At 43.4% G+C, this 24,245-nt stretch overlaps 1 pseudogene; it reads right to left on the reverse strand.

Moving 5' to 3' along the window:
* LOC139159400 (zinc finger protein 208-like) overlaps nt 1–24,245 on the reverse strand; it is a 115,036-nt pseudogene that overhangs the window by 85,982 nt on the left and 4,809 nt on the right.

The following is a 24,245-nucleotide window of genomic DNA, read 5'->3' on the forward strand; positions in this document are numbered from 1 at the left end:
TGAGCCAACCACAACACTCCCCTGTGTGGATCCTTCTATGAGAAGTAAGATAACTGTTGGAACTAAAACCCTTACCATACTCCATGTATATGGCTTCTCCCCTGTGTGGGACCTTTGATGGGAATTACGACTAGTCTGTTGGCTAAAGCCCTTTCAACACTCCATCCATTTTTATGGCTTCTCCCCTGTGTGGATCTTGTGATGGTGCGTAAGATGACCATTATTACTAAAGTCCTTTCCACACTCCGTGCATTTATACGGTTTCTCCCCTGTGTGGATCCTTTGATGGCGTGTAAGATTATTGCTTTTTCTGAAGTCCTTTCCACACTCCATGCATTTATATGGCTTTTCCCCTGTGTGGATCCTTTGATGGGGTTTAAGATCATTGTTTGTTCTGAAGCCCTTTCCACACTCCATGCATTTGTATGGCTTCTCCCCTGTGTGGATCTTGTGATGGCGGGTAAGATGACCATTCGTATTAAAGTCCTTCCCACACTCCATGCATTTATATGGTTTCTCCCCTGTGTGGATCCTTTGATGGCGTGTAAGATCATTGTTTTTTCTGAAGCCCTTTCCACACTCCATGCATTTATATGGCTTCTCTCCTATGCGCATCCCTTTCTCAGATATCACTCTTTCTCTAGAATGAGTGAATGTCCCACTGTAATTTTTTCCACTGTCTTTGCATATATAGTCTTCTGGTTTGGGTTCAGTTGGATAATATTCATTTACATCTAATATGTCTTTGAATAGTCCTGCGCCTTTCCTAATATATTTTTTCTCTATTTTTCCTGGTTGGTCAAGAAAGCTTTGCAACTGAGCATCAACTGAAGATGACATTTCCTTATTCCAATTATTTGTTGGGTTTTTCTTCTGCCTTTGTTGTTCCATTTGATTTTCAGGCTTCTCTGTTCCGTTCCCAACTCTGTACTTTTGGAATGGTTCAATCGACTCTTTATACTCTTGCCCATTATAACCTTTAAAGGAAAAGAGGAATAAAAATGTTAGCAAGGTTAAGAAAAAAGGAGAAACATCCCATAAAGCATTTGTAGAAAACCTAAGATTTATTGGAGGTGGGCCAATTCCGGAAGAGCCCTCTGAGAATTAACTTTGAAACAAAAATGCCCTAATTCCAAGACTCAAGATAGAACTGAAATGGAAGCAAAGTCTATTAAGCCAAAATAATTAATTGAATTGCAATCCTTTATATTTGGAACACCTGTGCCAAATAATATGAAATCTCGGTAACAGAGTTTAGCATTACCTGACACCAAGGAATTACTTTATCACTGATAGGTTTAAATCAAAATAGAAAAACTCAACAGTTGACAAATGGCACAGGATTCCTCTAAGCAGAAAGCCATTGATCTCCTTCCATACTAGGAGCAACAAAACAGCATATCTTTTCCTTCTCCCTCTCAAGAGATGACCTTTATTTGGAGAAATTTAAATAAGAGACAGCCAATGGCATCAAACGACATCATATCTTCCTGAATCCTGCCTGGAGAATAGAAAACCTTACCTAAAGAAGCCGAGTTTCTGTAATTTTCCAGCATGACTTCCCAATGCAGATCTTTTTGGTGAGGATCCAGCTGAAACCACTTCTCCTCAGAGAAATAAACAGCCACATCCTCAAAGGGCACAAGACCCCCCTGGAAAAAAGAGTACAGAATAGGTCTGGTCTGGGAGGGATTGCAGTATGTACCCTTTTCTTTAGGAATATTGTGCACTAAGGTCTATGCTTAGTAGGATTCCAGGATTGAGATGAGAAAATGGACAGAAGAAAAAGGATTTGACTGAAAAAATATTTTAGGCAGCTTTTATGAGATCTTTTGTTGCCATTCAGTAAAAGATCCATTTTCTTCTGGATTGATTTGGTAAAGTGCCATCAATACCCAGAGACACAAAACTCGTCATATAGCAAGGAAGCTTCAAATAGTCTCAGCCATTGGATGAACGGGAAACAAAGAAACAGAACCAGGGAGAAAACAAATCTAATAAATAATTTCCCTTCTCTTACTTGAGTTGGAGGTTGAACCATAATTTCATCTTCACCATAAGGAAGAATCAGCTTCCCTCTATTCTCCCCTGTGAGGGACACAGAATTATAAAATGCAAAATTAACAAAATAGGAGGAGAGGTGCTGTAATAGCAAAGACATAGAGAAGATGAGCCAGCTGAGATCTCCATGGGGAATGAGAGAATCTTGTATTACCTGTGCATGTACCTTGATTTTTGTCATGTTCAGTAGGCCTCAAGAAAAACAGTTCCCTAGGGGTATCGGATTGATGCCTCCTTCCCTCAGGATCTCTGTTCTCCACAGTGAAGTTCTTGGAATATAAGCCAGAGAAAAGAAGAAGAATGAAAGGACCACATAAACCATGACATGGATTCTTGTTCTGTTCTTTCAACACCAACTGAAAGCACCCAATGTCCATCAGTTAGTTTGGAAAAGAAGAAAGACAAGTTTCCCAAATCTTTCTTCTAGGATTGGATAATGGAACAACGTCCTTCAAGAATTAGTGAAATGTTATGAATGTTAGAGAACTGGTAAATTTTTATTTATTTATTCATTTATCCAATACACGATACATATGGAAGAGAATAGACACGAAGTAATATATATAAAGATAATATGTAAAAATAGTGGAGAAGATATATGAAAGGAAGAAAATATATATGATATATGAGATAAAGGAAAGACAATTGGACAGGGGAGCATAAACTTCAAAAATATTGTTTATTACATCTAAACTCCTTCTATGCTTCCGAGATGAAATTATCTCACCTGCAACTCTATCTGCTCCTCCTTCTCCTCCTCTGCCTGGCTCAGGAGGAAGCCTTCTACCAGGGCCACCGCCTGAGGGGTGGTCTCTGCTCCACACTCCCGCACCCAGCTCTCCATCTGCAGGGGCAGAAGCGCCAGGAACTGCTCCAGAACAACCAGGTCCAGCATCTGTGTTTTTGTGTGCTTTTCTGGTCTCAACCATCGACTACAAAAGGAATGGAGTCGGCTGCAAAGTCCTCGGGGACCCTCATCCTCTTGATATTGGAGGCTCCTGAATTTCCAGGCATGAACTTGTGAAAGGATGGTTTCCTCCTCCAAGATCTTCTGCCCAGATCTTTCCCAGATCTCCCCATGGCTCCCAGATTGAGCACCAGAAGGGCTTTTTCCTGTTCTCTCATATGCCAAATGGCTTTCCATTCTTTCTCTGTCCTATTACACAATTCCAAATAGGTTGAATGAATCTTGAGGCTCTCCAAATGCTTTTTCATTCACTGGAGCGTTCATCTAGCCTGAGAAGAAACACTTTGTTGAAGAGAACTTTATCTCTATGAAATGCTGTAGAAATCGCTTCCAGTTTAAGTATCTGAGAGCGAAAACCAAATAAAGAATTAGAAAATGTTGCATTTAACAGTTGAGTAATAATCCTACTCCTGGAAGGAAGAATATTTCTGAGCTATTGGAGGATTACAGTGGAACTGAGCAGTTAGTCTCTATGTATGTGTTGCAAACTATGGACTTGACCCTCATCAAAATTTATGATGAAATTCACTGAATAAATGCATTTGAGAACAGTTCTTTTTCTATTTCTTTCTCCCTCAAAGAAGGGTGTGATTTTTAAAAACCAAGAAAAATATATACACCTTAAAAAGGAGTGCATTAAAGAGCAACAAAGGGGATTAAACTGGAGGATAAAACATGTGAAGAACTGTTTTAAACTGGGTATGTCTATGTTGATGAAAAGAAGGACTAGCGGAGACAGGATAGCAGTGTTCCAATATCTCCAGGGTTGCCACAAAGGAGAGGAAATCTAGCTATTCCCCAAAGCACCTGAGGGCAGGACAAGAAGCAATGGGTGGAAACTAATCAAGAAGAGAAGCAACTTAGAACTAGATAGAAAGTTTGTGATAGAACAATTAACCAGTGGAACCCCTTGCCTCCAGATGTTGTGAATGCTCCAACACTGGAAGTTTTTAAGAAGAGATTGGATAATGGTTAGATAGCCTGGAGTCGACTAGCTTGAAGAAAAACACAGAGAGGCATGTCAGGAACAAGGAACTGTTTATTCAGCAACAAAACAGGTGAGGCAGAAGTCGGAACAACGGAGGATGACAGCTCCCTATTTGTAGGGAAGCTGTCAAATGAGGGGCCAATGGGAGCAGTCCTTTTATTAATTAGATTAATTAATGATTAAATAATAATTATTTATTTATTTCCCTTTATTCAGGATTTCCTTGTTAAGAGTCAAATTATATTATTATAAGCAGGCAGGTTCACAAAAAGATTGCCTTAAGCCCAAAGAGTAACTGCAAGTGGTGAGTTTGTGTGAAACACAAGGGTTGAAGGAATGTAGATTGGGATTATTTCCTGGTTCCCTTACCCTTTGTTGGAAATAATAATAAATAATAATAATAGCAACAAAAGAGGTGGAAGGAACCTTGGAGGTCTTCTGGTCCAACCTCCTGCTTGGGCAGGAGACACTCCACCACTTCAGACAAATGGTTATCCAATCTCTTCTTCAAAACTTCCAGTGTTGGAGCGTTCACAACCTCTGGAGGAAAGCTGTTCCACTGATCAATTGTTCTAATTGCCAGGAATTTTCTCCTTAATTCTAAATTGCTTCTCTCCTTAATATTCTTATGGATTAAGTTCCAAGTGGGGAAAAAGAAATTGGATTCATGGAGGTTGCTTGGAAAGGAAGTTTAATGGTGGACAGGAGCACATGGCATGAGCTTCTGTCCAGAGAAGGTGGATCACATGTTTCCAGATGTTAGGTGTGTGGGGGGATAAATTCTGAGAAGTTCTTTGTTTTATGTTCTATGAAGGCCCTGCACTGAGGCCCTCCTGCTTCTGTGCCAGAAATGCACTGATTGGCTGTCGGATTCCCATGGTGCCATGCAAGGGTAACAATGTAGGCTGTGTTTGTGAGTTTGGGTTTGGCTGACCCTTTGCTGGGTGATGGTAGAATGAAAGCTCTTTGGGCAATTCCCAATATGGCTCTGTCAGGAGTTGGTTTGTTATGTAGAATAGATTAGTCCATCTTTTAACAAAGGTGAGCTGGGCCATTCCTTGATGGGCACATTGACAAAGGTGGGGGCTACTAAGAGTGGGTCTTTTTTTTTGTTTCCTAAAATCATGTTTCCTGTGATGTTCAATATAATCTGCCTTTTTAAATACTGTATTTCCTAGGATATTTCATTTTTTCTAGGAGACGGGTACTTATTTATTTTGTCCAATACACAATGAGGGTTTTAGTAGATGTATACTGTATATATAAACACATAGTAAAATACATGATGAAGGTTATAGAGGAGATACTCATAGTAAAATATATCTATGAAAGAATAGAAAAGAAGATATAGTAATAGAACATATCAATGAAAGAATAGCAGAAGAGATATAGGAATAGAAGAAAGATATAGGAGAGCAATAGGACAGGGGACGGAAGGCATTCTAGTGCATTTAATAATAAATAAATACATACATACATACATACATACATACATACATACATACATACATACATACATACATACACCAATATCTCTTACTTCTTCAGTGTGAGAACCTCCTGCCTCCCTCTGAATGGGAAAACATCCACCAGTCACCCAGGACCACTGCTGGGTCTCTTCCCTTCCCTTCAAGACTTTCCTCCAGTTGTACCTCCTGCAAAACTCAAAGGGTTAACCAGAGAGAGTGCAGAGTCCTAGATAGGCAAGATTAAGAATGTCACTCCCTTCTCACCCTCCTCTGAAATCCACCTATCGCCCTCCAGTGGTTTAATAGAATAGAATAGAATAGAATTTTTATTGGCCAAGTGTGATTGGACACACAAGGCATTTGTCTTGGTGCACATGCTCTCAGCGTACATAAAATAAAATATACATTTGTCAAGAATCATGTGGTACAACACTTAATGATTGTCATAGGGGTCAAATAAGCAATGAAGAAGCAATATTAATAAAAATCTTAGGATATAAGCAACAAGTTACAGTCATACAGTCAACATGGGAGGAAATGGGTGAAAGGAATGATGAGAAAAACTAGTAGAATAGAAGTGCAGATTTAGTAGAAAGTCTGACAGTGTTGAGGGAATTATTTGTTTAGTAGAGTCATGGCGTTTGGAAAAAAACTGTTCTTGTGTCTAGTTGTCTTGGTGTGCAGTGCTCTGTAGCGACGTTTTGAGGGTAGGAGTTGAAACAACTGGTGAAAAACATGGATTTTATTTTATTTATTGGATAAGAAAAATGAGAATACACATGATTTGAATGCATGTAATAAATCTAAATAAAAGGGAACATCAGGACAGGGATGCTAGGCACTCTGGTGCCCTTATGCATGCCCATTACAGATCTCTTGGCAATGGGGTGATCTCATCATTATGGTGACTTTTTATGGTGACTTTTGTAAGGTCGTATACTGAGACAAAAGTCAGTCATGCTGTAGTCACTGTTTCTATTGTTTGTAGTCAGTAATTTTAAACTATTACAGATGAGATTGAGGCAGTTGTTGAGTCTATTGTTAGATACTAATTGATCTAGCCCCAAATTAGTAAGGGTATTGTATAGGGTTGTACGGATAGGTACATTTGTTTAGGGTGCAATTAGGGGCGCGCATAAGTGCACCAGAGTGCCTTCCGTCCCCTGTCCTATTGCTCTCCAAATCTCCTATACCTTTCTTCTATTCCTATATCTCTTCTTCTAGTCTTTCATTGATATATTTTATTCCTATATCTTCTATTCTTTCTTAGATATATTTTACTATGAGCATATCCTATATTACCTTCATTATGTATTTTACTATGTGTATACCCACTAAAACCCCCATTGTGTAATGGACAAAATCAATCAATCAATCAATCAATTAATTAATCAGAGGTAGATTGAGGTCACCAAGAATGATAAGAGGGTATGTGCAAGTTAGTTAGTGAAGTTAGTGAAGTAGCGATGTTGCTTTCTCTTTGCAGAGGGACCTCCAAATGGGTTGTACGTAGATTGCAGGTACTAATGCAAAGAAGGAAGAAAGGTACATTATTGATGGGGACCAGGTTTTTGTCGTGTCCACCCTGATCAGGAAGCCTTCTCAATCCAAGTGCTTTTAATTATGTTAGACCTATCCACAATCCTCCATATTTAAGAGGATCTGGAGAAAGTTGTACTCCTGCATAGAGGGGGGCCAAGGAGCAGACAAGAAATGGAATTCTGTCTTTTCACTCAAGACGCTCAAACTAATCTTGACACTGCATCCCAAAAAAGAGGACAATGGTGTTGTCCCCAGTTGGGGTTTGAGCCTGGTGCCGAGGCCAATGGAGAACACCAGACACGAGTTGCAAGTTTTCTTTCATTTTATTGAAGTGCTGCAAGGAAAGGGATAGTGGCCAAAATACCAAAGAACCATCCCAATAGAATTAAGAATTAAGAAAGCCTTATACATTTTCACCAAAGCAGAAGGGGGGAATATAAGGCATAAGGCAAGATATAATCAAAATATTGTATCATCTAATAAACATTTTTGTAATGATCTAACAATTATTCTATAATTTCTGGGGGTCTGTAGCAATGTTCCCTCTAATTTTTTTTCGGTGTGGGTGGAAAAGTATAATATCTGAGCAGCACATTTTCATGCCTGGGCGTGGATTAGTTAGAAATAAAAGGGACTCACGTGACCTCAGGACGCACAGCAACAGTCATAAATATGAAACAGCAGCAACGTTTTGATCCTGCGATCATTGGACTGCCGCAAAGGTCCTGAGTGTGAAAAGGGTGCATAAGTCACTTTTTTCAGGACTGTTGCAACTTTGAACAGTCAGTAAATGCACCATTGTAAGTCGAGAACAACCTGCCTTCCCCCCTAGATATTTTCTGTGGAGCTTCAAAATGGACTCCTGATCTGCTGATCTGCTTCTAAAAGAGTGCACTGGTCAGACAGATAATCCTCGATTTCTGTTCTGACCCCAATGTAGGCCAGCGTTTCTAACTCCTGAGTAACACGGTTATTATTGCTCAAATGGGGCTACCTTTGAAAAGTGTTCGGAAACTTCAGATCGTGCAGAATGCGGCCGCGAGAGCAATCATGGGCCTTCTCAGATACGCCCATGTCTCATCAACACTCTGTGGTCTGCAGTGGCTGCCGATCAGTTTCTGGTCACAATTCAAAGTGTTGGTTATGACCTATAAAGCCCTACATGGCATCGGACCAGAATACCTCCGGGACCGTCTTCTGCCGCACAAATCCCAGCAGCCGATTAGGTCCCACAGAGTTTTCCTTCTCTGGGTCCCGTCGACTAAGCAATGTCGGCTGGCAGGGCCCAGGGGAAGAGCCTTCTCTGTGGCAGCCCCGGCCCTCTGGAACCAACTTCCCCCAGAGATCAGAACTGCCCCCACCCTCCTCGCCTTTGGTAAGTTGTTGAAAACTCACCTTTGCCGCCAGGCATGGGGAAATTGACACCTCCCCCAACTACTTGGGTTATGTATGGTTTGATTGGGTTGGGTGATTATTTTATTATCAGGGTTTTTTAATTGTTTTTTAAATATTGGATTTGTACATTGTTTATTATTGTTGTGAGCCGCCCCGAGTTTTCTGTTTTATTATCGATACTGTATGTAGTAGGTGATACTGATTTGGATTAATGCATAAATGGAATTGAATTTAGAATTGTTGGGGAGATTAACGATATTAATGATTTTTAATTGATTGAAAATAGAGAATATTCTCCGAAATGAGGGCGCTGCCGGGAGGGACCCCCGCGAGAAATGCCAACCGCTGGGCAAGTGATATAGGGCGCGTGGCGGCAGCTGAGGAAAAGGAGGCGTGTGTCAGTGCTCTGTGTATCCAGATGCTCGAGAAAGCCCGTGGGGCAGCCTTGATCGGCCCGAGGGCTCCATCAGTCCCCACCCCAATCGTGCAGCCCGAGAGAAAGAAAAAGGGAGATTAAAGCGAGAGAAAAACAGAAATTTGAGAAAAGGAAAAAAGGGGAAATTCTAAATATTCTCTATTTGCATGGACTGTGGGGAGAGAGTGACAGGAGCAGGAATAAGGTAATTCCCCATACAGAGATACATTTGGTTAAAAATCTATGTTAATTCTAGATTTAATTGATTAAATCCATGGATTTTCTTTTCAGGAGTTTCCTGCCACTCAGTTGTTTCTTTCCACTTCATTACAAAATGTTTAAAATGTCCTTTTCTGACATTTTTTTAAATAAGCAGCATCAGAGTCATCACCCAACAGTCCATGCGCTTACATGACTTCCTCCTTTAATGGATGTTCCTATGGGAAGTAAGACTACTAGTCTGTCTGAAATCTGGGTAGATCTTTTTATTACCAGCCAGTTGATTCCTGTAAGTCAAAGTCTTGCCATACTCTTTGCTGTTATATGGCTACTCCCTGTTCTGCTTGACAGCGGTTAAGCATCAAGGAAGACAAAAACACACACACAGACTGAAGGTTTCTGAAAGACAAAATATATTGCTTTACAAATTGAATGAGAGCAGCAATGATGGCAGAAGAATCTCTTTTTATGACAAAAGGGTCAGGGTTATCTACCAAGCAGATAACAAATGTCCCAAACCCTGGGGGGGGGGGATTATTGACTCCCTTGGAGAGGGTCTACAAGTTGGGCGTCCTGCTCGATCCATAGCTAACATTAAAGCACCATGTTTCGGTTGTGGTGAGGAGGGCATTTGCCCAGGTTCACCTGGTCCACCAGTTGCGGCCCTATTGGGACAGGGAGTCACTGCTCACAGTCACTCATGCCCTCATCACCTCGAGGTTCGACTACTGGGTAGTAGCCTAATCGTGATTATATGAACCTTAACCTGGTGGGAAACTGTAGGAAAAGTTAGTACTGGTTTAACTACAGTACATAACCAACATGACTCTGACAATAAATTGGAGCTTGGAAGAAGGCCAAGGTCTGGACTCTGTTTTATGTCTCAGATGTTATTTGGAAGGCTTACACTGCTTATTAAAAAATATCAGAAGAAGGACATTTTAAACACTTTGTGTGTAATGAAGTGGGAAGAAACAACTGAGTGGCAGGAAACTCTTGAAAAGAAAATCCCAGGATTTAACAAATCAAATCTAGAATTAACATAGATTCTTGACCAAATGTATCTCTGTACGGGGAATTACATCATTCCTGCTCCTGTCGCTCTCTCTCCATAGTCCATGCACGTACATGACTTCATCCTTTTATGGATGTTCCTATGGGAAGTAAGGCTACTAGTTTGTCTGAAATCCTTTCTGCACGCCAAGGATCTGTATGGGTTTCTCTCTGTGTAGATCCTTTTATTAACAGCCAGTTGATTCCTGTAAGTAAAAGTCTTGCCATCCTCTCTGCTGTCATATGGCTACTCCCTGTTCTGCCTGACACTGGTTGAGCAGCAGATAAAGACAAAAACACACACAGAGACTGGAGGTTTCCAAAACACAAAATATATTGCTTTATAAATTGGCTGAAGAATGTCTTTTTATTATTAATTACTTAATTATGTATGCCGCCCCTCTCCGAAGACACGGAGCAGCTTTATGACCAAAAGTTCAGGATTATCAGGAATAAAACGTATCAGGAAAGACTTAATGGACTCAATCTGTATAGTCTGGAGGACAGAAGGAAAAGGGGAGACATGATCGAAACATTTAAATATGTTAAAGGGTTAAATAAGGTTCAGGAGGGAAGTGTTTTTCATAGGAAAGTGAACACAAGAACAAGGGGACACAATCTGAAGTTAGTTGGGGGAAAGATCAAAAGCAACATGAGAAAATATTATTTTACTGAAAGAGTAGTAGATCCTTGGAACAAACTTCCAGCAGACGTGGATGGTAAATCCACAGTAACTGAATTTAAACATGCCTGGGATAAACATATATCCATTGTAAGATAAAATACAGGAAATAGTATAAGGGCAGACTAGATGGAGCATGAGGTCTTTTTCTGCCGTCAGTCTTCTATGTTTTTATTATCTGCCAAGCCAATAACGAATGTCCCAAACAGCAGAAGGTTTGTAAAGAATGCCTCCAAACTGAGCTGCAGCAAAGGAATTCACTCTATTGTTCAATAGCTACAGTCTTTCAGAACAAAGGTGTCCCAAAACTGGGCTGTTTTCCATGGATGCAACATGTTGGTTTAGAGAGGGAAACCCAGATCCGTTTCATTGTCTTTTAAACCACAAATGAAAATCCCTTCAAAAGGTTCTCCCACAAAGACTCCCCTTTTACGCCTGCTGCAGGATTCCCCAATTACTCCCAGCTGTGATTAAGATCTTCTGCATCTGCGCAGCTGCTCATGTTGCCCCATAATCCTGCGCACTCAGACATGGAGAATGGGGGCATTAACCACCCCCTCCTCATCTGACCCAGATGAGGCTCTAACTGGGGGTTCCACAGATACTGCAGGGGCCTCCACCTCTACCTCTCCAGCACTTTCACCTTCCATCTCTCCTTCCCCTCACCATCTGAACCCTCCGAGAGCCACACAGGTCTCCGATGCTCCGATGGACACAGCTCATCGGGGTCAAAATCTGTTATCAGAGGAGCTGGCCATGAGCCAACCACAACACTCCCCTGTGTGGATCCTTCTATGAGAAGTAAGATAACTGTTGGAACTAAAACCCTTTCCATACTCCGTGTATATGGCTTCTCCCCTGTGTGGGACCTTTGATGGGAATTACGACTAGTCTGTTGGCTAAAGCCCTTTCAACACTCCCTATATTTATATGGCTTCTCCCCTGTGTGGATCCTTTGATGTGAAATAAGATGAGTATTTTGCCTGAATCTCCTTCCACATTCCATCCATTTTTATGGCTTCTCCCCTGTGTGGATCTTGTGATGGCGGGTAAGATGACTATTTTTACTAAAGTCCTTTCCACACTCTGTGCATTTATATGGCTTCTCCCCTGTGTGGATCCTTTGATGGGGTTTAAGATGACTGAGGAGACGGAAGCCCTTTCCACACTCTAGGCATTTATATGGTTTCTCCCCTTTGTGGATCCTTTGATGGCGTGTAAGATCATTGTTTGTTCTGAAGCCATTTCCACACTCCGTGCATTTATATGGCTTCTCCTTTGTGTGGATCCTTTGATGGTGTTTAAGATTACTGAGGAGACTGAAGCCCTTTCCACACTCCATGCATTTATATGGCTTCTCCCCTGTGTGGATCCTGTGATGGGAAATAAGATGAATATTTTGCCTGAAGCTCCTTCCACACTCCATGCATTTGTATGGCTTCTCCCCTGTGTGGATCCTTTGATGTGAAATAAGATTAGTATGTCGGCTGAAGCTCTTTCCACACTCCATGCATTTATATGGCTTCTCCCCTGTGTGGATCCTTTGATGGCGTGTAAGATGACTGCTTTTAATGAAGTCCTTTCCACACTCCATGCATTTATATGGCTTCTCCCCTGTGTGGATCCTTTGATGGGTTGTAAGGTCTTTGCTTATTATAAAGTCCTTTCCACACTCCATACATTTGTATGGCTTCTCTCTTTCTCTGCAACTGAGCATCAATTGAAGATGACATTTCCTTATTCCAATTATTTGCTGGGTTTTTCTTCTGCCTTTGTTGTTCCATTTGATTTTCAGGCTTCTCTGTTCCGTTCCCAAGTCTGAACTTTTGGAATGTTTCAATCGACTCTTTATACCCTTGCCCACTATAAACTTTAAAGGAAAAGAGGAATAAAAATGTTAGCAAGGTTAAGAAAAAAGGAGAAACATCCAATAAAGCATTTGTAGAAAACCTAAGATTTATTGGAGGCGGGCCAATTCCTGAAGAGCCCTCTGAGAATTAACTTTGAAACAAAAATGCCCTAATTCCAAGATTCAAGATAGAAATTAAATGGAAGCAAAGTCTATTAAGCCAAAATAATTAATTGAATTGCAATCCTTCATATTTGGAACACCTGGGCCAAATAATATGAAATCTCGGTAACAGAGTTTAGCATTACCTGACACCAAGGAATTACTTTATCACTGGCAGGTTTAAATCGAGATAGAAAAACTCAAAAGTTGACAAATGGCACAGGATTCCTCTAAGCAGAAAGCCATTGATCTCCTTCCATACTAGGAGTAACAAAACAGCATATCTTTTCCTTCTCCCTCTCAAGAGATGACCTTTATTTGGAGATATTTAAGTAAGAGACAGCCAATGGCATCAAACCACATCATGTCGTCCTGAACTCTGCCTGGAGAATAGAAACTCTTACCTAAAGAAGCCGTGTTTCTGTAATTTTCCAGCATGACTTCCCAATGCAGATCTTTTTGGTGAGGATCCAGCTGAGACCACTCGTCCTCAGAGAAATTAACAGCCACATCCTCAAAGGGCACAAGACCCCCCTGGAAAAAAGAGTACAGAATAGGTCTGGGAGGGACGGCAAGATCTACCCTTTTCTTTAGGAAAATTGTGCACTAAGGTCTATGCTTAGTAGGATTCCAGGATTGAGATGAGAAAATGGACAGAAGAAAAAGGATTTGACTGAAAAAATATTTTAGGCAGCTTTTATGAGATCTTTTGTTGCCATTCAGTAAAAGATCCATTTTCTTCTGGATGGATTTGGTAAAGTGCCATCAATACCCAGAGACACAAAACTCGTCATATAGCAAGGAAGCTTCAAATAGTCTCAGCCATTGGCTGAACGGGAAACAAAGAAACAGAACCAGAGAGAAAACAAATCTAATAAATAATTTCCCTTCTCTTACTTGAGTTGGAGGTTGAACCATAACTTCATCTTCACCATAAGGAAGAATCAGCTTCCCTCCATTCTCCCCTGTGAGGGACACAGAATTATAAAATGCAACATTAACAAAATAGGAGGAGAGGTTCTATAATAGCAAAGACATAGAGAAGATGAGCCAGCTGAGATCTCCATGGGGAATGAGGGAATCTTGTATTACCTGTGCATGTACCTTGATTTTTGTCATGTTCAGTAGGCCTCAAGAAAAACAGTTCCCTAGGGGCATCGGATTGATGCCTCCTTCCCTCAGGATCTCTGTTCTCCACAGTGAAGTTCTTGGAATATAAGCCAGAGAAAAGAAGAAGAATGAAAGGACCACATAAACCATGACATGGATTCTTGTTCTGTTCTTTCAACACCAACTGAACGCACCCAATGTCCATCAGTTAGGTTGGAAAAGAAGAAAGAAAAGTTTCCCAAATCTTTCTTCTAAGATTGGATAATGGAACAACGTCCTTCAAGAATAAGTGAAATGTTATGAATGTCAGAGAACTGGTAATTTTTTTTAAATTTATTCATTTGCCCAATACACAATACATATGGAAGAGAATAGACACGAAGTAATATATATAAAGATAATATGTAAAAATAGAGGAGAAGATATATGAAAGGAAGAAAATATATATGATATATGAGATAAAGGAAAGACAATTGGACAGGGGAGCATAAACTTCAAAAATATTGTTTATTACATCTAAACTCCTTCTAGGATCCCGAGATGAAATTATCTCACCTGCAACTCAACCTGCTCCTCCTTCTCCTCCTCTGCCTGGCTCAGGAGGAAGCCTTCCACCAGGGCCACCGCCTGGGAGGTGGTCTCTCCTCCACACTCCCGCACCCAGCTCTCCATCTGCAGGGGCAGAAGCGCCAGGAACTGCTCCAGAACAATCAGGTCCAGCATCTGCGCTTTTGTGTGCTTTTCTGGTCTCAACCATTGATTACAAAAGGAATGGAGTCGGCTGCAAAGTCCTCGGGGACCCTCATCCTCTTGATATTGGAGGCTCCTGAAGTTCGAGGTATGAACTTGTGAAACAATGGTTTCCTCCTCCAAGATCTTCTGCCCAGATCTTCCCCAGATCTCCCCACGGCTCCCAGACTGAGCACCAGAAGGGATTTTTCTGTTCTCTCATATGCCAAATGGCTTTCCATTCTTTCTCTGTCCTATTACACAATTGCAAATAGGTTGAATGAATCTTGAGGCTCTCCAAATGCTTTTTCATTCACTGGAGCATTCATCTAGCCTGAGAACAAACTCTTAGTTGAAGAGAACTTTATCTCTATGAAATGCTGTAGAAATCGCTTCCAGTTTACGTATCTGAGACCGAAAACCAAATAAAGAATTAGAAAATGGTGCATTCAACAGTTGAGTAATAATCCTACTCCTGGAAGGAAGAATATTTCTGAGCTATTGGAGGATTACAGTGGCACTGAGCAGTTAGTTTCTATGTATGTGTTGCATACTATGGACTTGACCCTCATCAAAATTTATGATGAAATACACTGAATAAATGCATTTGAGAACAGTTCTTTTTGTATTTCTTTCTCCCTCAAAGAAGGGCGTGATTTTTAAAAACCAAGAAAAATATATATACCCCAAAAAGGAATGCATTAAAGAGCAACAAAGGGGATTAAACTGGAGGATGAAACAGGTGAAGAACTGTTTTAAACTGGGTATGTCTATGTTGATGAAAAGAAGGACTAGGGGAGACAGGATAGCAGTGTTCCAATATCTCCAGGGTTGCCACAAAGAAGAGGAAATCTAGCTATTCCCCAAAGCACCTGAGGGCAGGACAAGAAGCAATGGGTGGAAACTAATCAAGAAGAGAAGCAACTTAGAACTAGGTAGAAAGTTTTGATAGAACAATTAATCAGTGGAACCCCTTGCCTCCAGAGGTTGTGAATGCTCCAACACTGGAAGTTTTTAAGAAGAGATTGGATAACGGTTAGATAGCCTGGAGTCGACTAGCTTGAAGAAAAACACAGAGAGAAATGTCAGGAACAAGGAACTGTTTATTCAGCAACAAAACAGGTGAGGCAGAAGTCGGAACAACGGAGGATGACAGCTCCCTATTTGTAGGGAAGCTGTAAAATGTGGGGCCAATGGGAGAATGAAGTAGACCCAGAGACAGGGTTTTGAGCAATCGGTACTTTTATTCAGCTCAAAGAACAAGTGACAGCTCAGCAAGGTAAAGTGACAATTCAGCGAGTACCGACTGACTCTGCCTGGAGAAACCGCTCCTTTTATATATTTGCGGTTCCCGCCAAAGCTAGAGCCGGCCGCGTCTGAGCCAATCAGGAGCGACTTCCTGCTTGGGCTCAGACAGCGCTGAAAGAGGAACAAACTATTTACAGAGTTACAAGGTAGCCATTACAGGATACAACACCCCTCCCCTCATAGTTGGACACATCCATCAAGAAAGCCATGTGACAAAGTCGTCCAATCGGTGGGGCCTCTGAGGAGCTCGCGCTGACCTGCGCAGTTCAATTTCTCCTTCGCCACTGACTGTGGAGGATGGCTCGCCGCTGTTCTCCCGGTGTGGCGGACTTGGCCTGGCGGGCCCCACGAAGGCTTCGGAGGACGAGGATGGTTCGGCGTCGCTGGATGGTTCCCCCTGGCCCGATAAGTCTCTTTGCGTGTCTCTTATTTCGGGCAATGTACTAAAGTCTGTTGAAGGGGGAGAGTCCATGTCAGCGGTTTGTGGCAATTGATTTTCTGTTCGCTTCCGAATGTGGTCTATGTGTCGTTTCCACAAACGACCATCCTCTAGTTTAACAACATAGGTCTTAGGTGCATTTTGCTTAACAATAATTCCCTTCATCCAGTTTACATTTCCATCAAAACTTTTTACATATACATTTTGTCCCAAATACATTTCTCTTTCAGGTTTTGTACACATTTGGTTATTATTAACACAGAACCTTGGGTTTAACCTGTCTAGTGGTGACCTCAACTTCCTTCCCATCAATAACTCTGCAGGGCTTACATGTGTGTGCGAGTTAGGGGTAATGTGTTGGGTGAGTAAGAATTGGTCCAAGTTCTGTTGCACATCCCCAGGGCCTGACCTGCGCAATGCCTCCTTTGCCACCCGTACGTAACGTTCTGCCAATCCGTTAGCCCAGGGCGAATAAGGCGAGATGAGGGCATGCCTGACCCCTAGGCCATCTAGGAACAATTCGAATTGCCTGGCTGTTAGCTGTGGCCCATTGTCAGACACTAAGAGATCTGGGCAACCATGGGATGCAAACAGTCTGCTCAATACTTTGATAGTGGCACTTGTGGTTATGTTGTTCATTGCTATTATTTCCAACCATTTGGAGAAGGCATCAACCACTATTAAAAAATACTGAGACCCCACTGGGCCAGCAAAATCAATGTGGATTCTAGACCAAGGACCAGCAGGCTGTTCCCACTCAGCCGGAGTTGTTTTGGGGGGACTGGGCCGTGACTCTTGGCACGGATCACACTTTGAAACCCAACTTTCAATATCAGCATCCAGCCCTGGCCACCATAAATGCCCCCTTGCCAGGCTCTTCATCCTGACAATCCCAGGATGACCCACATGTAACATTTTGAGTACCTTTCCCCTTAGGCTTTTGGGGATGATCACTCTATCCCCCCACAGCAAACAACCTTTTACATACGATAACTCAAGTCTTTTGTTTTTAAAATCACACAATTCAGGTTTCACAACATCATTTTGCCATCCCTTTAGAACACAGTTCACCACTTGTTTAAGGATTTGATCTTGCTGCGTGTGTGCAGCTACCTCTTTTGCTGTGGTTAGTGGGTTTTCCTCGAGTTCTATCATTAACACATCTGTGGAAGGAACAGGGTCTTCCACTAAGTCTGTTATGGGGCATCTGCTGAGACCGTCTGCATGATTGATTTCCTTCCCCCCCTTGTGGGTGAGCTCATACTGATACCCTGAGAGGAAAAGAGCCCATCTGATTAGTCTTGGAGACATAAAAGGTGGAGTGGGCTTGTTGGGGGCTAGCAGGCCTAGTAGGGGTTTGTGGTCAGTGACTAGCTCAAAGCTTCTTCCGAAAATGTAATTGTGAAACTTCTTTACCCCTGCCACTAATGCTAGAGCCTCCTTGTCTAACTGGCTATAATTCCTTTCTGTGCTGGTCATGGTTCTTGAAAAAAATGCTATTGGGGCCTCTGTCTTATTAGGTAGAACGTGAGCTAGGACTCCTCCTATGCCGTACGGCGAAGCGTCGCACGTGAGCCTAATGGGTAGTGAAGCACTATATTGGACTACTACACTTTTAGAAGTTAATAAATCTTTTATTTGAGAAAAAGCTTCACGTTCAGTTTTCCCCCATGTCCAGCGGGCTTCCTTCTGGAGTAAACGATGGAGAGGCTCTGCTACTGTTGCCTTCTGCTTTAAAAAAACGGAATAAAAATTAAGGAGGCCCAAAAATGCCTGCAACTCATTCTTATCTCGTGGCTCTGGGGCTTCTCTAATTGCTCTCAGCTTCTCTGTTGTGGGGTGGATACCTTCCTTATCTATTTTATATCCTAGGAATTCTATACTGTTGGTTCCCCAGACACATTTATCAGGCTTGATTCTTAAACCTTTGTCCTGTAACCTCTTAAGTACTTCCCTTATTCTTTTGTTTACTTGTTCCTGGTTTTCCCCTGCAATTAAGATGTCATCAAAGTATGGAATGGCCCCATTTACCCCTGACAATAGGCGTTCCATAATGCTCTGGAATATTCCTGGGGCTATGCTTACCCCAAACTGTAACCTCGTGCATTTGAAAGCCCCCCTGTGCGTTACAATTGTTTGAGCGTTTGCTGTTTGTTCATCGACCGGAAGTTGCTGGTAAGCTTGCGCCAGGTCGATCTTTGCGAACCTTTTTCCCTCCCCCAGGGAGTGTAGCAGTTGTTGCACAACCGGGATGGGGTAGGGGTGGTGTTGGAGTGCCTTGTTTAGGGTCGATTTGTAATCAGCGCAAACTCTTAAAGAGCCATCTGGCTTCAGAGGGGTAACTATGGGAGTTTCCCATGGCCCTTGTTCCACAGGGACCAAAATACCTTGGCTAATGAGTTTGTCCAGCTGTATGTCTAGTTTGGGGAGGAGCGGCAGGGGGACCCTGCGAGGTTTTAGTCTGATCGGTGGGACCTTGGGGTCAATAGAGAAAGATATAGGGGGCCCCTTATACAATCCCAGTGTGGGGCTGAACACTTCAGGGAACTCTTTCACAAAGTTAGGCATATCATAACAGTTTACATTACACACACCCGAAATCTCGATCCCCAGTGGTTCCATCCATGCTAAACCCAGAAGAGAGTGCTTGGCCCCTGTTACAATAAGCATGGGAAGGGTACATTTAACATTCTTGAATGCGATAGGTACATTTGCTGTTCCCAAGACCGAGATTACTCCCCCCTGAAAGTCTCTAATCACCAAAGAGGTTTGATTTAGGTCAGCCTTAGATACATTAGGCATATACAGTTTAAATTTTTCCCAGGGCATGATGGTATATCTAGAGCCCGTATCCAGCTCCATTGAGCAAGGTTGGTTATTGAGTAACAGTGATATAACAATTTTAGCCCCTTTTTTGGTTGCCGTGTTATTCACGGAAAATTGAGAGTTACCTCTATAGTAGTCGCGGTTAGCGGTTGAGTAGTTCCTTTGACCCGCGTTGCGGAATGGTCTCCTTTCTCGCGCTTGGGGGGTCTGGTTTTGAGGTCGCTGGTATTGCGGTGTGGCAAATGTTTCCTCTGGTGCTGTTGCTCTGCATGCGATGGCGATGTGGCCTCTCCGGTTGCAACGGCGGCATGTAGCGTCTCGGAAGGGGCATCGATGGCGCTGGTGATTTCCCCGGCAGCCCGCGCAGGGGGCTGGGTGAGTAGCTCTCAGGTGTCTCGGCTGGTCTTGCACCAGGAGGTAGTTGTCTCCGCTGGGAATTTGTTGGCTGTTGTCTGTTTCCACGGCGCTGGGAGACGCGGAGTCGATTTTTGCAATGAGTTCTCGCCTTCCGTGCTCTTTCAATTCTCTCGCCGCTGCGTCGGCTGCTTCTGCGGTTTGCGCCAGTTTAATCACGGTTTGTAGGCTCGGCTCTTCTTCGATGAGGAGTTTATTTCTCACCGTGCTGCTTTTCATGCCGAAAACCAAGGCGTCGGTGAGGCGAGCTTCCGGGTCTTTAAACTTGCATTGAGCAAGTACCGTTCGAAGCCGCGTTGTAAACTGGCTGATCGACTCGGTTTCCCTCTGAGCCATCATGTGGAATTGATGCCGAAAAACCATGGCTGGTTTGGTCGGCTTGAAATGGCTCGCCAGTTTTTGTTGTAGGACGTCCCACGCTGTGGCTCTTGCTTGTTCCGGTTCGGTGAGAGTTTGGGCAAGTCTACGGATTTCTGCGCCGCAGTAGTTAAGGAAAATAGCCCGTCTGCGATCGGCTTCGGCGTCCTGCATTCCCGCCGCCTCGAGGAAGATCTCGAAGGTGGCCATGTACTCGTCCCATGTCGATTTCTCGGGATCGAAGAGTTCCGGAGCCTGGCCGATCTGGATTTTGTCCATGTTGCACGCGAAGTTTCTTCCGTCCGTTCGTCGCCAGTGAAGTAGACCCAGAGACAGGGTTTTGAGCAATCGGTACTTTTATTCAGCTCAAAGAACAAGTGACAGCTCAGCAAGGTAAAGTGACAATTCAGCGAGTACCGACTGACTCTGCCTGGAGAAACCGCTCCTTTTATATATTTGCGGTTCCCGCCAAAGCTAGAGCCGGCCGCGTCTGAGCCAATCAGGAGCGACTTCCTGCTTGGGCTCAGACAGCGCTGAAAGAGGAACAAACTATTTACAGAGTTACAAGGTAGCCATTACAGGATACAACAGAGAAGTTCTTTTATTAATTAGATTATTAATTAATGATTAAATAATAATAATTTATTTATTTATTAGATTTATGGGCCGCGCTTCCCCTCTCAGACTCGGGTCGGCTTTTCTCCTTCACTCCTGTTTCCCCCCCAAAGCAGACTAGAGATTCTTCTTTCTCCCTTGCTTCCTCCTGGCTCTTAGGCAGAGGTGGGTTGCTAAGGTGGAACGGTGATGTGTGTTTGCTCCTGTTCCTGTGGCTCTGAGTCACGGCGCAAGTCCAGAGCAATTATGCTACTGCACCTATACTTGCTATCAGGGTTCACACAACATGCCAATCCCAGAACACATTAAGAAACCATGAAAGTTCACATAAAATGAAAGCCAACGAAGTGAGTCTTGCTTAAGAGGTTCCATTTCGCTTTATTCAGGACTTCCTTGTTAAGAGTCAAATGATATTATTATAAGCAGGAAGGTTCACAAAAAGATTGCCTTAAGCCCAAAGAGTAACTGCAAGTGGTGAGTTTGTGTGAAACACAAGGGTTGAAGGAATGTAGATTGGGATTATTTCCTGGTTCCTTTACCCTTTGTTGGAAATAATAATAAATAATAATACTGTAATAACAACAAAAGAGGTGGAAGGAACCTTGGAGGTGTTCTGGTCCAACGTCCTGCTTGGGCAGGAGACACTCCACCACTTCAGACAAATGGTTATCCAATCTCTTCTTCAAAACTTCCAGTGTTGGAGCGTTCACAACCTCTGGAGGAAAGCTGTTCCACTGATCAATTATTCTAATTGCCAGGAATTTTCTCCTTAGTTCTAAATTGCTTCTCTCCTTAATATTCTTATGGATTAAGTTCCAAGTGGGGAAAAAGAAACTAGATTCATGGAGGTTGCTTGGAAAGGAGGTTTAATGGTGGACAGGAGCACATGGCATGAGCTTCTGTCCAGAGAAGGTGGATCACATGTTTCCAGATGTTAGATGTGTGGGGGGAGAAATTCTGGGAAGTTCTTTGTTTTATGTTCTATGAGGCCCTCCTGCTTCTGTGCCAGAAATGCACTGATTGGCTGTCGGATTCCCATGGTGCCATGCAAGGGCAACAATGTAGGCTGTGTTTGTGAGTTTGGGTTTGGCTGGCCCTTTGCTGGGTGATGGTAGAATGAAAGCTCTTTGGGCAATTCCTCATATGGGGCTGTCAGGAGTTGGTTTGTTATGTAGAATAGATTAGTCCATCTATTAACAAAGGTGAGCTGGGCCATTCCTTGATGGGCACATTGAGAAAGGTGGGGGCTACTAAGAGTGGGTCTTTTTGTGTGTGCCTAAAATCATGTTTCCGGTGATATTCAATATACAGTGATCCCCCGCTCGTTGCGAGGGTTCCGTTCCAGGACCCCCCGCAACGAGCGGGTTTTCGCGAAGTAGTGCTGCGGAAGTAAAAACACCATCTGCGCATGTGCAGATGGTGTTTTTACTCCCACAGCGCTAGCGAGGAGCCGAAGATTGGGGGCGGCGCGGCTGTTTGCTGCCGGCATGGAGGGCTTCCTAGCAGCCCCCCAAACCCGGGTTGGGGGTCCGGGGGGCGCTGGCTCTCGGCGCTTTTGAGCTGAGTCCGGGAGCGAATTCGCTCCCGGACTCAGCTCAAAAGCGCCGATAGCAAGCGGCAAGGAACGGCTTGTCCACGCTTGCTTTCGGCGCTTTCGAGCTGAGTCCGGGAGCGAATTCACTCCCGGACTCAGCTCCAAAGCGCCGATAGCAAGCGGCAAGGAACGGCTTGTCCACGCTGGTTCTCGGCGCTTTCGAGCTGAGTCCGGGAGCGAATTCGCTCCCGGACTCAGCTCGAAAGCGCCGAGAACCAGCGTGGACAAGCCGTTCCTTGCCGCTTGCTATCGGCGCTTTCGAGCTGAGTCCGGGAGCGAATTCGCTCCCGGACTCAGCTCGAAAGCGCCGATAGCAAGCGTGGACAAGCCGTTCCTTGCCGCTTGCTATCGGCGCTTTCGAGCTGAGTCCGGGAGCGAATTCGCTCCCGGACTCAGCTCGAAAGCGCCGATAGCAAGCGTGGACAAGCCGTTCCTTGCCGCTTGCTATCGGCGCTTTTGAGCTGAGTCCGGGAGCGAATTCGCTTCCGGACTCAGCTCAAAAGCGGCGAGAATGAACGGCGTGGGTGGGCGAAGGGCGGGCGGCAGCGAGGAGTTTGCGTGGGCGGTGGGGAAACTCCTCGCTGACGCCAGCAAGAGGGGGAAGACTCAGGGAAGCCGCCCAGCAGCTGATCTCCCGGTTGCCATCTACGCATGCGTGCCCCGGGCACGCATGCGTAGATGGTATTTTGACTTCCGGGTTGAAAAATAGCGAAGTACCCTGTTCGCAATGGTTGGGGACGCAATAAACGGGGGATCACTGTAATCTGCCTTTTTAATATTTCCTAGAATATTTCATTTTTTCTAGGAGACGGGTGGGGGTTAACTTCCTACACCTCCTAAGACAAATTGAACTGCAGAGGATCCAGGCCCTATTTTAGTCTCATCCAGCACATAGTAAGAATGCAGGCACAATCTTCTGCATCTCCTTCTTTGTAAAAACTCTTCTTCTTTCCTGCTTGTAATTTGCCATGTAAGTTCGCCCTCTGCCCCTACCGAGCTTTTCCCAGGAAGTGGGGTGTGACTGCCTCCCCCATAATACCCTCCTTCTTCCTGAGGATCTGGATTTCTTTCTGTGGACAACACAACTGAAGGCAAAACAGCTTTTCTGGCAGTCTGCTTCCCCCCCCCCCCCGCTTGTTACGAGCATAGAAAAGGGGGCAGGGGCACATGGGATCTGGGTTCTCCTACTCTCGGGACACAGAAGACTGAACCTGGATGAGGGCATATATATTATGTAGTAAACCGCCCTGAGTCTTCGGGGAGGGGCGGCATATAAATCCAAATATTTTTATTTTATTTATTTATTTTGTCCAATACACAATGAGGGTTTTAGTAGGTATATATATATATATATAAACACATAGTAAAATACATGATGAAGGTTATAGAGGAGATACTCATAGTAAAATATATCTATGAAAAATAGAAAAGAATATATAGTAATAGAACATATTAATGAAAGAATAGCAGAAGAGATATAGGAATAGAAGAAAGGTATAGGAGATATAGGAGAGCAATAGGACAGGGGACGGAAGGCACTCTAGTGCACTTAATAATACATACATACATACATACATACATACATACATACATACATAGATACATACATCAATATCTCTTACTTCTTCAGATTAGGAACCTCCTGCCTCCCTTTGAATGTGAAAACATCCACCAGTCACCCAGGACCACTGCTGGATCTCTTCCCTTCCCTTCAAGACTTTCCTCCAGTTGTACCTCCTGCAAAACTCAAAGGGTTAACCAGAGAGTGCAGAGTCCTAGATAGTCAATATTAAGAACGTCACTCCCTTCTCAGCCTCCTCTGGAATCCACGTGTCGCCCTCCAGTGAAAAACATGGATTTTATTTTATTTATTGGATAAGAAAAATGAGAATACACATGATTTGAATGCATGTAATAAATATAAATAAAAGGGAACATCAGAACAGGGACCCTAGGCACTCTGGTATCCTTATACACGCCCATTACAGACCTCTTTGCAATGGGGTGATCCCATCATTATGGTGACTTTTGTAAGGTGGTATACTGAGACA

This window comes from Erythrolamprus reginae, chromosome 2 (assembly GCF_031021105.1).
Source record: "Erythrolamprus reginae isolate rEryReg1 chromosome 2, rEryReg1.hap1, whole genome shotgun sequence".
In the NCBI taxonomy this organism is placed as follows: Eukaryota; Metazoa; Chordata; class Lepidosauria; order Squamata; family Dipsadidae; genus Erythrolamprus; species Erythrolamprus reginae.